The 12435-nt window shown below is 40.2% G+C and overlaps 1 protein-coding gene across 6 annotated transcripts in view; it reads left to right on the top strand.

Moving 5' to 3' along the window:
- TRDMT1 (tRNA aspartic acid methyltransferase 1) overlaps positions 1–12435 on the top strand; it is a 99165-nt gene that overhangs the window by 36977 nt on the left and 49753 nt on the right. Inside the window, exon 1 of one of the 6 annotated variants that reach the window (XM_012188444.4) lies at positions 4310–6724. The exons of the other annotated variants lie outside the window; for them this stretch is intronic. The gene's annotated coding sequence lies outside the window, so the exon portion shown is untranslated. Of the gene's footprint in view, positions 1–4309; positions 6725–12435 lie in introns of those variants that run through there. 6 annotated transcript variants of the gene reach the window in all.

Below are 12435 nucleotides of genomic sequence, written 5' to 3'. Positions count from 1 at the left end.
GAAATCACTGCAGATGGTGATTGCAGCCATGAAATGAAAAGACGCTTACTCCTTGGAAGGAAAGTTATGACCAACCTAGATAGCATATTGAAAAGCAGAGACATTACTTTGCCAACAAAGGTCTGTCTAGTCAACGCTATGGTTTTTCCAGTGGTCGTGTATGGATGTGAGAGTTGGACTGTGAAGAAGGCTGAGCGCCGAAGAATTGATGCTTTTAAACTGTGGTGTTGGAGAAGACTCTTGAGAGTCCTTTGGACTGCAAGGAGATCCAACCAGACCATTCTAAAGAAGATCAGTCCTGGGTGTTCTTTGGAAGGAATGATGCTAAAGCTGAAACTCCAGGAGTTTGGCCACCTGATACGAAGTGTTGACTCATTGGAAAAGACTCTGATGCTGGGAGGGATTAGGGGCAGGAGCAGAAAGGGACGACAGAGGATGAGATGGCTGGATGGCATCACTGACTCGATGGATGTGAGTTTGAGTGAATTCCGGGAGTTGATGATGGACAGGGAGGCCTGGCGTGCTGCGATTCATGGCGTCACAAAGAGTTAGACATGACTGAGCGACTGAACTGAACTTGTATACGTCAGACCCTGTTTTTATTATGTTGTAAGCTAGTTAGAGGTAGAGTCAGTATTGTAACCTAGATCTCTTGACCCCACCTTTAACCATACAATGCTGCCATTTTTGTCAGGTTAGATCCATTAATTGAATCTGTATCTTAAATAACAATAAGAAGCAGCCAATAGGAATATGATGGAAGTTAAATTTTGACAGTTTTCTAGATATGGGTTATAACTGATTTAACTGCAGTAAAATATACTTAACATAAAATGTGCCATTTACCCATCTTTAAGTGTACAGTTCAGTGGCATTAAGTACTGCCTTTCCAATGCTGTGCAGTCATCAGCACTATCTGTTTCCAGAACTTTTTCATCATCACACGTGGAAACTGTACATTAAATAACGATTCCCCATCTCCTTTCCTCCAGCACCTGGTAACCACTATTATACTTTGTCTCTTCTAATTTGTCTATCCTAGATACCTAATATAAGTGTAATTATAAATATCTGTTATTTTATAGCTGATGTATTTCACTTACTGTAGTGTTTCCAAGGTGCATCCATGTTTTAGTGTATGTCAGTACTTCATTCCTTTTTACAGCTGAAGAATATTCCACTATATGCATATACCATATTTTGTTTATCCATTTATCTGTTGATGGGCATGTGGGCTGTTTCTACCTGTGGGCCATTATTGTGAAGATTAGTGCTATAGACATTGGTGTATATGTATGTTTGTGTTCTTGGCTTCAGTTCTTTTGAATATATACTCAGGAGTGGAATTGCTGGATCATATGGTAATTCTGTGTTTTAATTTTTTTGAGGAACCACTAAATTGTTTTCCATATGACTGCACAGTTTTATATTCCTAAGGGCAGTGTCTAAAGGTTCCAATCTCTTTATCTCCATGTCCTGTTATTCCTTTTATTTCTTTATATATATATAAAATAGTCATCCTGATTGGTATGAAAAAATACCCCATTGTGCTTTTGATTTACGTTTTCCCTAATAGTGAAAAAAGTTGAACATTTTTTCATGTTCTTATTGGCCACTTGTGTATCTTCTTTGGAGGAATGTCTATTTAAGTCCTTTGCTTATTTTGGAATTGGGTGTTTTTCTGTTGTATGAATTCTGTATATATTCTGGATATTAATCTTTTATGAGCTATATGATTTGCAAATATTTCCTTTTTGATGACTGATTTCTATTATAGTAGTTACAAAAGGTTTATTAATTTCTTTGGCAGCATGAGAGATTTGCCCCAAACCCCATGGACATTTTAATACCTTAATAAACATTTTTTCATCCTTAGCTGTATATGCAGTATGCTAGTGTATTGTTGTAGTGACTACCTAGATACTTCTCTGTCTTCTAAATATCTTTAAATTTTATTTTATATCTGTGTGTCCATATATTAACTTCATCCTCATCCTGTGGTATTTTTATTTCCTCCTATACACCTCTGGGCTTCCCTGGTGGCTCATGGTAGAGAATCTGACTGCAGTGTGAGAGACCTGGGTTTGATCCCTGGGTTGGGAAGATACCGTGGAGAAGGATGTGGCAGCCCACTCCAATATCCTTGCTTGGAGAATCCCCATGGACAGAGGAGCCTGGCATGCTACAGTCCATGGGGTCACAAAGAGTTGGACATGACTGAGTGACAAAGCACAGCCTAGCCTGTAGCACAGAAGCACACTTGTGACAGGGTTTCTGTAGATAACTGTTGAGTTTATTATTGAATTGGTAATCACTCTACTATCACAGTGATAAAACCATAGTTTTCTTAGTTCAAATTTTTGTATGATACAAAATTCTTAGTTGTAAATCAGAGTCCACTCTCCAGCTAATATCAGCAGAAGAAAAATTATTAAAGGACATTTGGAAGCCCACAGAATTTACAGGACATCCAAATATATCAGGTGAATAGGGAACTGCCCCACAAGTCATCACATAGACGTCACAGGTTTTACTAGTCACGCTGGGGACTGGATGTGACAAGTACCATCACAGTTTTGCCCTGAAAGATGGATCTTGACCACCTCTCGCACCAAAAGAGATGCGTTTTCTCATTTGCTCCCTCACATTGCTATTTCTGAAGTGAAGCGTGTATGGATGCACTTGGTTGGTGGACATTAGATACCATTGCCAAACTAAGGAAGCCAGGAGAGTCCAGTTTTGTAATGTGGCAAAATTTTGGAAGACATGAAACCTAGGCAAAGACTCTGGATGGCCACAAGCATGGCAATGTCATGGCATCCTTTAAGACATATTTGCCCCTGTACAGGGACCCTGTGTTACCACTTTGATATTATTTATGCCTGCGTAGCCTGTAAAGTTTTGGCTAATGAGTTCTCATTTGGCTAAGGAGAAACTTCCAAGTTTCATCTTTCAGAAAGCAACAGACAAAGTTGTTTCATGAGTTATATAGCTGTGGAGCCTGCAAAGATAAATGGTTAGCAAATAAGAATCTTTTTTTTTTTTTCTTTTAGTATCAGGGAAGAGGAAAATGTGATTTAAGGTGATGAATAAAGGAAAGCTGTAGCTGATTACTGTTATGTTATCTAGTCAACTATTGGGATAGTCTTAAAAGCAAAAAGTCTTGCCTCCCAAATAATTTAGAAAGGTCTTCCATGGTTTTAATATTTTCTGTTAAAATTATAGGTCTCTTGTTTGTCACTCATTAGTTATTAATTTTTCTGAATCTTTCGTGTGCATTTCTCAGTGACTTATATGCCAACTTAAGATTCTACCAAACTACTTTGTGATTTGGTGTGCTTATAACTGATGGATCAAGTACATTGTGATGAAATGCAGATCTGATTGTCACCTAGGGGTGGTTTTGAAACATTTGTAAGGGGTTGAAATTTGAACTGTTAATTTTCTTTTCTATTTATCTTTTATCTTTTAGATTGTAAAAATGCCCTCTTTCTGCCTATTTTCCCAGTTATTCATATATGATTTATTGTCAGATTTAAAATAAAGCAAGGAGAAACAGGAAGATCCCCTGGAGTATGAAATGGCAATGTGCTCCAGTATTCTTACTTGGAAAACCCCATGGACAGAGGAGCCTAGTGGGCTACAGTCCATGGGACCACAGTCAGACAGGACTGAGCAACTGAGCACACACACAAAGGCTAACAAGGAAAAATATGTCCCATTAAAAAAATATGTATCATTTGTTACTTAGTATTTACGGGAATTCCTAGTTTGATTTTTCTCTGCACTTGAAATACAAAGAAGAGTGCATAGAATGAATTTTGTGTATTTCAGAACAAACATTGCAACTTTCCATTGGATGACAGAATTAACTATCTTTTATATGATGAATAATGAATACATACTTCACAGCAGAGTATTTATTACTATATTCCACACATCAAATTACTTCTCCCTTATTAATGAATAATGACCAATTTGTGTTGCTGCTGCTACTGCTGCTAAGTCACTTCAGTCATGTCCGACTCTGTGCGACCCCATAGACGGCAGCCCACCAGGCTCCCCCGTCCCTGGGATTCTCCAGGCAAGAGTACTGGAGTGGGTTGCCATTTCCTTGTTCAATGCATGAAAGTGAAAAGTGAAAGGGAAGTCGCTCAGTCATGTCTGACCTTCAGCGACCCCATGGATTGCAGCCTTCCAGGCTTCTCCATCCAGGGGTTTTCCAGGCAAGAGTACTGGAGTAGGGTGCCATTGCCTTCTCCCCAATTTGTGTTAGGACCTATCTATTAGGTTTTTTTTTTTCTTTTAGGGAACTCAATAAATAGTACGTGAACTGAGAACTTCCAGATGTTCAAGCTGAATTGAGAAAAGGCAGAGGAATCAGAGATCAAATTGCCAACATCCATCGGATCATAGAAAAAGCCAGAGAGATTCAAAAAAACATCTACTTCTGCTTTATTGACTACGCCAAAGCCTTTGACTGTGTGGATCACAACAAACTGAAAAATTCTTGAAGAGATAGGGATAATAGACCACCTTACCTGCCTCCTGAGAAATCTGTACGAAGGTCAAGAAGCAACAGTTAAAACCAGACGTGGAACAATGGACTGGTTCCAAATTGGGAAAGAAATACAACAAGGCTGTATATTGTCACCCTGCTTATTTAACTTACATGCATCAGGTGAAATGCCTGGCTGGATGAAGCACAAGCTGGAATCAAGATTGCCGGGAGAAATATCAGTAACCTCAGATATGCAGATGACACCACCCTTATGGCAGAAAGCAAAGAGGAACTGAGGAGCCTCCTGATGAAAGTGAAAGAGGAGAGTGCAAAAGCTGGCTTAAAACTCAACATTCAAAAAACGAGGATCATGGCATCCAGTCCCATCACTTCATGGCAAATGGATGGGGAAACAATGGAAACAGTGACAAACTTTATTTTCTTGGGCTCCAAAATCACTGCAGATGGTGACTGCAGCCATGAAATTAAAAGACACTTGCTTCTTGAAAGTAAAGCTATGACCAACCTAGACAGCATATTAAAGAGCAGAGACATCACTTTGCCAACAAAGATCCATCTAGTCTAAGCTCTGGTTTTTCCAGTAGTCATGTATGGATGTGAGAGTTGAATATAAAGAAGGCTGAGGGGTGACAAATTGATGCTTTTGAACTGTGGTGTTGGAGAAGACTCTTGAGATTCTCTTGGACTGCAAGCTGATCAAACCAGTCAATCCTAAAGGAAATCAACCCTAAATATTCGTTGGAAGGACTGATGCTGAAGCTGAAACTCCAATACTTTAGCCACATGATGTGAAGAACTGACTTACTGGAAAATACCCTGATGCTGGGAAAGATTGAAGACAGGAGGAAAAGGGGATAACAGAGGATGAGATGGTTGGAAGACATCACCACCTTGATGGACATGAGTTTGTGTGAGCTCCAGGAGTTGTTGATGGACAGGGGAACCTGGTGTGCTGCAGTCCATGGGGTTGCAAAGAGTCGGACATGACTGAGTGACTGAACTAAACAATAAATAGTAACCGTCTTCTTAATTCTGAACAATATGAGAAACAAAACAGTAGAGTGAGGCAAACAGGAAATCAAAATCCATATGATTTTTTATTATTAATAAAGGCTGAGTTGAAGCATGTTGCTTAGGGAGAAGTCCAAGTGGGTCAGCTCACACTCAACCAGAGAAGTAGGCAGCTTACCTTCCAGGCACAGCTGGAGAAGCAAGCAGAACACGTATTCCATGTGGGTACCACATTCCCAAGAGGAGACTAGGGAAGCTGAGCAGCCCTGGCCAGGTTATTCCAGAATTAGCCAGTTAGAAGTCAACTCAGAAGTCCACTGAAGACAGCCATAGGGATAGAACAGAGGAGGAGTTTAAAATGAATAAGAACTCACTCAGTTGGAAGAGACAGCAGCATATGCCTCCAATTTTACATTACCTTGGCCAGCTGCTTTAGGGATCTAAAATTTTACTTATGTTTTGCAAATTGGGTCATTCTTTTTAATATTTGATACTTAAACTTTCTGACAATCATTTGGTAGTGTCAAATAATTAGACATAGGATGTAGTCTGGCCTCAAGTCATTGTCATTTGGCACTGTGGGAGAGAACAGGAACAGTGTTATGTAGGACAACTCACAGAGCAGCTGTTTGGTCTCTTAGTTAAGAGCACAGTTCTGTTGTCAGAAGACCTTTGGACAAAACAAAACTTTCTGTGCCTCAGTGTCCTTTTCTATAAAAGGGAACAATAATAGCACCTACCTCAAAAGGGAATTGTGAAGTTTATGGGTTAATAAAAACAAAGCATGTGAGTAGTGCTTGGAGCATAGTGTTGAGTAAATATGATCAACAATTCTGAAAAATCGTAAAGTTATAGAAAGTTCTTTGTGTGCTCAGTTGCTCGGTGGTGGTCAACCCTTTTTGACCCCATGGATTATAGCCCTCCAGGCGCCTCTGCTCATAGAGCTCTTCAAGCAAGAATACTGGAGTGGATTGCCATTTCCTCCTCCAGGGGAATCTTCCTGACCCAGAAATCGAACCTGCGTCTCCTGCATTGGCAGGCGGATTCTTTACCACTGAGCCACCTGTGTGGGAAGCCCATAAGAAGTTCTTATATGTTGTTTAAAATGGCCTTTAGAAGAAACTGATCATTCAATATTTGAAGTTATCAAAGAGCTTTCAGACTAGATTTGAATGACACAGGAATAAATTGGTGAGTTACTTATAGCTACAAAAAATGACATGGAATGAAAATGAAAAAGTAAAGGAGAAGGGCATTGAAGAGAATGGCATGTTCTATTTTGCTTCCTCAACTCCCTGGAAAGCTTACTTACCTTCTTCGCTAGAGAACAGATTTCCCAGCCTGGAGCCACTTTGTGGTCATTTTCTTGGCCTCCTTCCCAGTGTTTTCTGAACTACTCAGTGTGTTTCTCTGAGTGATAAAATTAATGCCAATTTTTAGGTCTGCCACATACTGTCAAAATATTGGAAAATTATTCATCTTTCTGGGCGAGGTGGCCTGTCTGTGAGATGGACATAATAATACTTTCTCATAAGGTATTATGGATGTAAAATGAAGCAGTTGATGAATGAAAAATAATGTAGGTACTTGGTAAATCTTAGTTCCTTTTCTTTTCCTACTTTGATTTGTAACTGGCTTTCTCCTCTTAGTTGTGTTGATGTCCAATAAAATTGGGATAATAGTACTAATTTTATAGGGTTGTTAAGAGGATTTAATGAAATGATGACTACATAGAGCTAGTATAGTTCCTGCTACAGAGTATATAAATAGAACTGATGTTCCTTAGGAAGTCAAACATCTTCATATGCTTGTTATGTGTATTAATTTTGTGAAAACTCTTCATATGACATTATCCCTTAAATCATCCTCAGGACCCATTAATGTATCAAAGGTGTTGAGAAGCCCTGCAAAAAAAAATAAAAGATGCTACTTGGTTTAAAGCAGCACTTCCCCTATATATTTGAGCAAGGGACCCCCCCTCTCTTGTTTTTTAGTGGAGGAGGGGACACATTTTTTTTTCTGGCATCCTGTGTCATGATGTGTCTTAGCTGTCTTGGGAAATGACAGACTGGCAACAAGAGGGGACTGAGGGAGGTGTTGGAAGGCAGTGAGTTGGTGAGTGAGAAGTGCTAGGGCTGTTGGATTATATCGACAGCTTTGACTAACTCTAAAGTAAGCTTACCTGTAGTTTTCCTTTGTGGAAGGATCTATTAATGTTCCCTTTATCTCTGCTTTTTCTAAAGATGTGCAAGAAACAGTGCTCCTGGTTCTCCTTGCTTCTCCCAGACCTGCCGCTCTTGCCACCTCTCAGTGGCACGTGTATCCCTTCTTCCAGGGGCCCAGACCTAAATCCTGGAGTCATCTCTGCATCTTTCTTTCACTTACATCAGCACATTCCACAGGCTCTACCTTTAAGCCAGATTTATAATTCTATCATATCTCTCCATCTTCACCTTTACTACCTTGTCCTTGTCTTGTTTTATCAGTCTCCTGGGCCCTGAGCTGCTCATTCAGCTGTTCCCCCACCCCACCCCAATGCCTGCCCACCACCCCCTAACCCCAATGCCTGCCCATCCCCCACCCCCACCCCCACTGTGTTTCTTTTGCTGTCATGCACATAGGGTCATCTTTACCATCTTTCTAAATTCTATATATATGCATTAATATACTGTATTGGTGTTTCTCTTTCTGACTTACTTCACAAGTTTCATGCTATGGGTTCTTTTTAGGGAAACCTGACAACTACTGCAACAGCCTTTTTCCTGGTCTCCTTGCTTCTGCTATTTCATCTCTAGTTTATTTTCAACATAGTGGTTAGCATGATCCTTTAGAAATGTCAGAGAAGTCACTCCTCTGATTAAACCTTCTGACAGGTATCTCATTTCACTTAGTAAAAGCCAGAGTCCTTAATAAAACCCATAGGCCCCTTGGTCTAGAGCCAGCTCCTCTCTCTTTGACAAATCTCCTGCACTCCCCAGCTCACTCTGTTCCAGGATTGCCCACTGGCTTAGTCAGCTGTTTCAAATACAAAAAGATGATGCTGTGAAAGTGCTGCACTCAATATGCCAGCAAATTTGGAAAGCTCAGCAGTGGCCACAGGACTGGAAAAGGTCAATTTTCATTCTAATCCCAAAGAAAGGCAATGCCAAAAAATGTTCAAACTACTGCATAATTTCTGTCATTTCACACGCTAGCAAAGTAATGCTCAAAATTCTCTAAGCTAGGCTTCAACAGTACTTGAATCGAGAACTTCCATATGTTCAAGATGGATTTAGAAAAGGCAGAAGAACCAGAGATCAAATTGCCAACATCCACTGGGTCATGGAAAAAGCAAGAGAGTTCCAGAAAAACATCTACTTCTTCACTGACTATGCTAAAGCCTTTGTTTGTGTGAATCACAACAAACAGTGGAAAAGTCTTCAAGAGATGGGAATACCAGACCACGTTACCTGCCCCCCGAGAAACCTATACACAGGTCAAGAAGCAATAGTTAGAAGCAGACATAGAACAACAGATTGGTTTCAAATTGGGAAAGGAGTACATCAAGGCTGCATATTGTCTCCCTGCTTATTTAACTTACATGCAGAGTACATCATGTGAAATACTGGGCTGGATGAATCACAAGCTAGAATCAAGATTGCTGGAAGAAATATCAGTAACCTCAGATATGCAGATGGAGAAGGCAATGGCAAGCCACTCCAGTACTCTTGCCTAGCAAATCCCATGGACAGAGGAGCCTGGTAGGCTGCAGTCCATGGGGTCGCTACGAGTCAGACACGACTGGGCAACTTCACTTTCACTTTTCACTTTCACTTTTCACTTTCATGCATTGGAGGAGGAAATGGCAACCCACTCCAGTGTTCTTGCCTGGAGAATCCCAGGGACGGGGAAGCCTGGTGGGCTGCCGTCTCTAGGGTCACACAGAGTCGGACACGACTGAAGCTACTTAGCAGCAGCAGCAGCAGATATGCAGGAGACACCACCCTTATGGCAGAAAGCAAAGAGGAACTAAAGAGCCTCTTGATGAAAATGAAAGAGGAGAGTGAACAGGCTGGCTTAAAACAACATTCAAAACACTAAGATCATGGCATCCGGTCTCATCACTTCATGGCAAGTGGATGGGGAAGCAATGGAAACAGTGACAGACTTTCTTTTCTTGGGCTCCAAAATCACTGCAGATGGTGACTGCAGCCATGAGATTAAACGATGCTTGCTCCTTGGAAGAAAAGTTATGACCAACCTAGAGACCATGTTAAAAAGCAGAGACATTACTTTGTCGACAAAGGTCCATCTAGTCAGAGCTCTGGTTTTTCCAGTGGTCATGTATGGATGTGAGAGTTGAACCATAAAGAAGGTTGAGCAGTGAAGAATTGATGCTTTTGAACTGTGGTGCTAGAGAAGACTCTTGAGAGTTCCTTGGACTGCAAGGCGATCAAACCAGTCAATCCTAAAGGAAATCAACCCTGAATATTCATTGGAAGGACTGGTGCTGAAGCTCAAGTTCCAATCCTTTGGCCATCTGATTCGAGGAGCCGACTCATTGGAAAAGACCCTGATGCTGGGAAAGATCAAGGGCAGGAGGAGGGGCGACAGAGGACAAGGTGGTTGCATGGCGTCACCCACTCGATGGTCATGAGTGAGTGTGCTCCAGGAGATGGTGGAGGATGGGGAGGCCTGGCGTGCTGCAGCCCATGACGTTGCAGAGAGTCGGACACGACTGAGCGACTCAACTACAGCAGCAATAGAGTACCCGAGACCCAGAAGCAATATGAACCAGAGGCTCATAAACAATAGAAATCAATTTCTTACAGTTCTGAAGGCTGGGAAGTTCAAGATCTTTGTAGTAGCATGGTTGAATTCTGGTGAGGGCCGTCTTTCAGGTTGCAGAGTACTGCCTGCTCATCGTGTCCTCACTTGGTAGAACAGAGGGGAAGGAAGCTATCTCCTGACTTTCAGGGCATTTATCCTACTCATGAGAGCTCTACCCTCATTCACCTACTTCTCATCCTAATGACCTCCCAAAAGCCCCACCTCCTAGCACCATCGCACTGGGAGGTAAAGTTTCAACATATGGATTTGGGGGGAACATTAACATTCAGTCCGTAACACCAGTCTCCTGTCTGTTTCTTTGACAAACAAGCATGTTCCCATCTCTGGACTTTTGCATTGTCTCTCTTTTCTGGTCTAGAAGCATCTTTTCTCAGATATGTCCCAAACCTGCTCCCTCGTTTTCTTCTGATTGCTGCTAGTGAGACATCCTCTAACCAACCTACATACAAATATAACCAGGTTCTTCCTCTACACTGTCTGGCTTACTCTCCTTTATTTTTACCATAGTACTTTTCATGGTTAGGCACATTATATACTTATATACTTAATTATTTGTTGGTTGACCGCCCCCCACAACTAGAATATAATTCCATAATAGGATAGATTTTGTCTAGAGCATCACTTACACATATTTGTGGAATGAATAGGTGAACAAGGGTCACATTTGCCATCAACTATATAGCTTGAAGTACATACCATTATACCGTGACAAATTTAAGCTTAGATATTAAGCCTGAATCATGAAGGTCTCTCTTTTTTTTTTTTTTGGATGAGCTAAATCAGCACTTCCCAAAGTTGATCCATGGATAACATTTTAAAAGATGTGAAAAGGTGTTATGCAGGGTATAGAACAACTGTGTATATATATGTGTGTGTGTGTGTATGTGCTAGAGAGTGACCAATTGAATAGAAGCATGAAAAGTTTTTATGTGTGTGATTATATGTGAAATCTTAATAGATAATAGAGTTTTTTTTTCTGTGTCACATGATAAGACATTTGAATTTTTCTCAGAATAATCACACCTATTGAGAATAAGTTGGTTCTAACAGTGTAGAACTTTAATCATATGTTGTTATAATAATGAGATATGGTAAAAATAACTGGAAGTTTAACTTTATTCCTGTGAAGAAATGTTATTTCTTTGTATGGAAAGTTGAAAAGAAGAGGTTGATATATGAGAGTAAATCTGTGAGTGACTCCAGAATGATTATTATCATAAAGGTGTATGAAATTAATATTACATGTAGAATTTGGTATTTGTTGGTGTCTGGAGCCTTCTTAGGATTTCTTTTGTTTTTTTGCTTTGCCATTGGGAAATTACCAGGAGTATTTCTGAAGTGTGATCTTTAGAAATAGTGCCAAACTGCTCTCATCCTGCCTAAAAGCAAAATATATATATATATATCTTCTTAGATGGCAGGGGACGCAGGTTTGATCCGTGAGTCAGAGAGATCCTCCTTGGAGGAGGAAATGGCAACCCACTCTAGTATTCTTACCTGGGAAATCCCATGGACAAAGGAGCCTGGAGGGCTATAGTCCATAGTGTTGCAAAGAGCTGGATATGACTGAGTGACTGAGCATGCACGCACAGCTTTGGAAAATAAGTAGATTGTATGTTGAGATTTTAAAAATACTATAAATACCATTACTTTACCTGGATCAATAGTTGCTCTTACTTTTTCACTAGTTCTTTTCATTCTGGGACTTTTAATTACCACAAACCTAGCAAAAAATCTTGGACTAAAGTAAAACCATTCCATTAGAGAGTTAATTATAATAGTTTTTCAACATCTATTAGTGATTTTTATTCAAACTCAATAGTGAATTTAATAATCCCTTTGTTCTCAGTGAATGAGACTTCATTTAAGCAACAAACATCATAGCCTTTTAGCGCATACATGACCCTCATAGAGTATGACATGTTCCTTAATAATAGGTGAATATCAGTCCACAAAGAACCCATAATTCAAAGGATTTATACACAGTTCTAGTAGGAGCACTTGAACTTTAATATTAATAGATCAAATAAATAAGTAATTTTGCCTTATCTACATTTTGTCCTAAAATCCCT

This window comes from Ovis aries, chromosome 13, assembly GCF_016772045.2.
Source record: "Ovis aries strain OAR_USU_Benz2616 breed Rambouillet chromosome 13, ARS-UI_Ramb_v3.0, whole genome shotgun sequence".
Classification (NCBI taxonomy): Eukaryota; Metazoa; Chordata; class Mammalia; order Artiodactyla; family Bovidae; genus Ovis; species Ovis aries.
The sequence above is the reverse complement of the archived record's forward strand: the minus strand, read 5'-3'. Positions and strand labels throughout refer to the sequence as shown.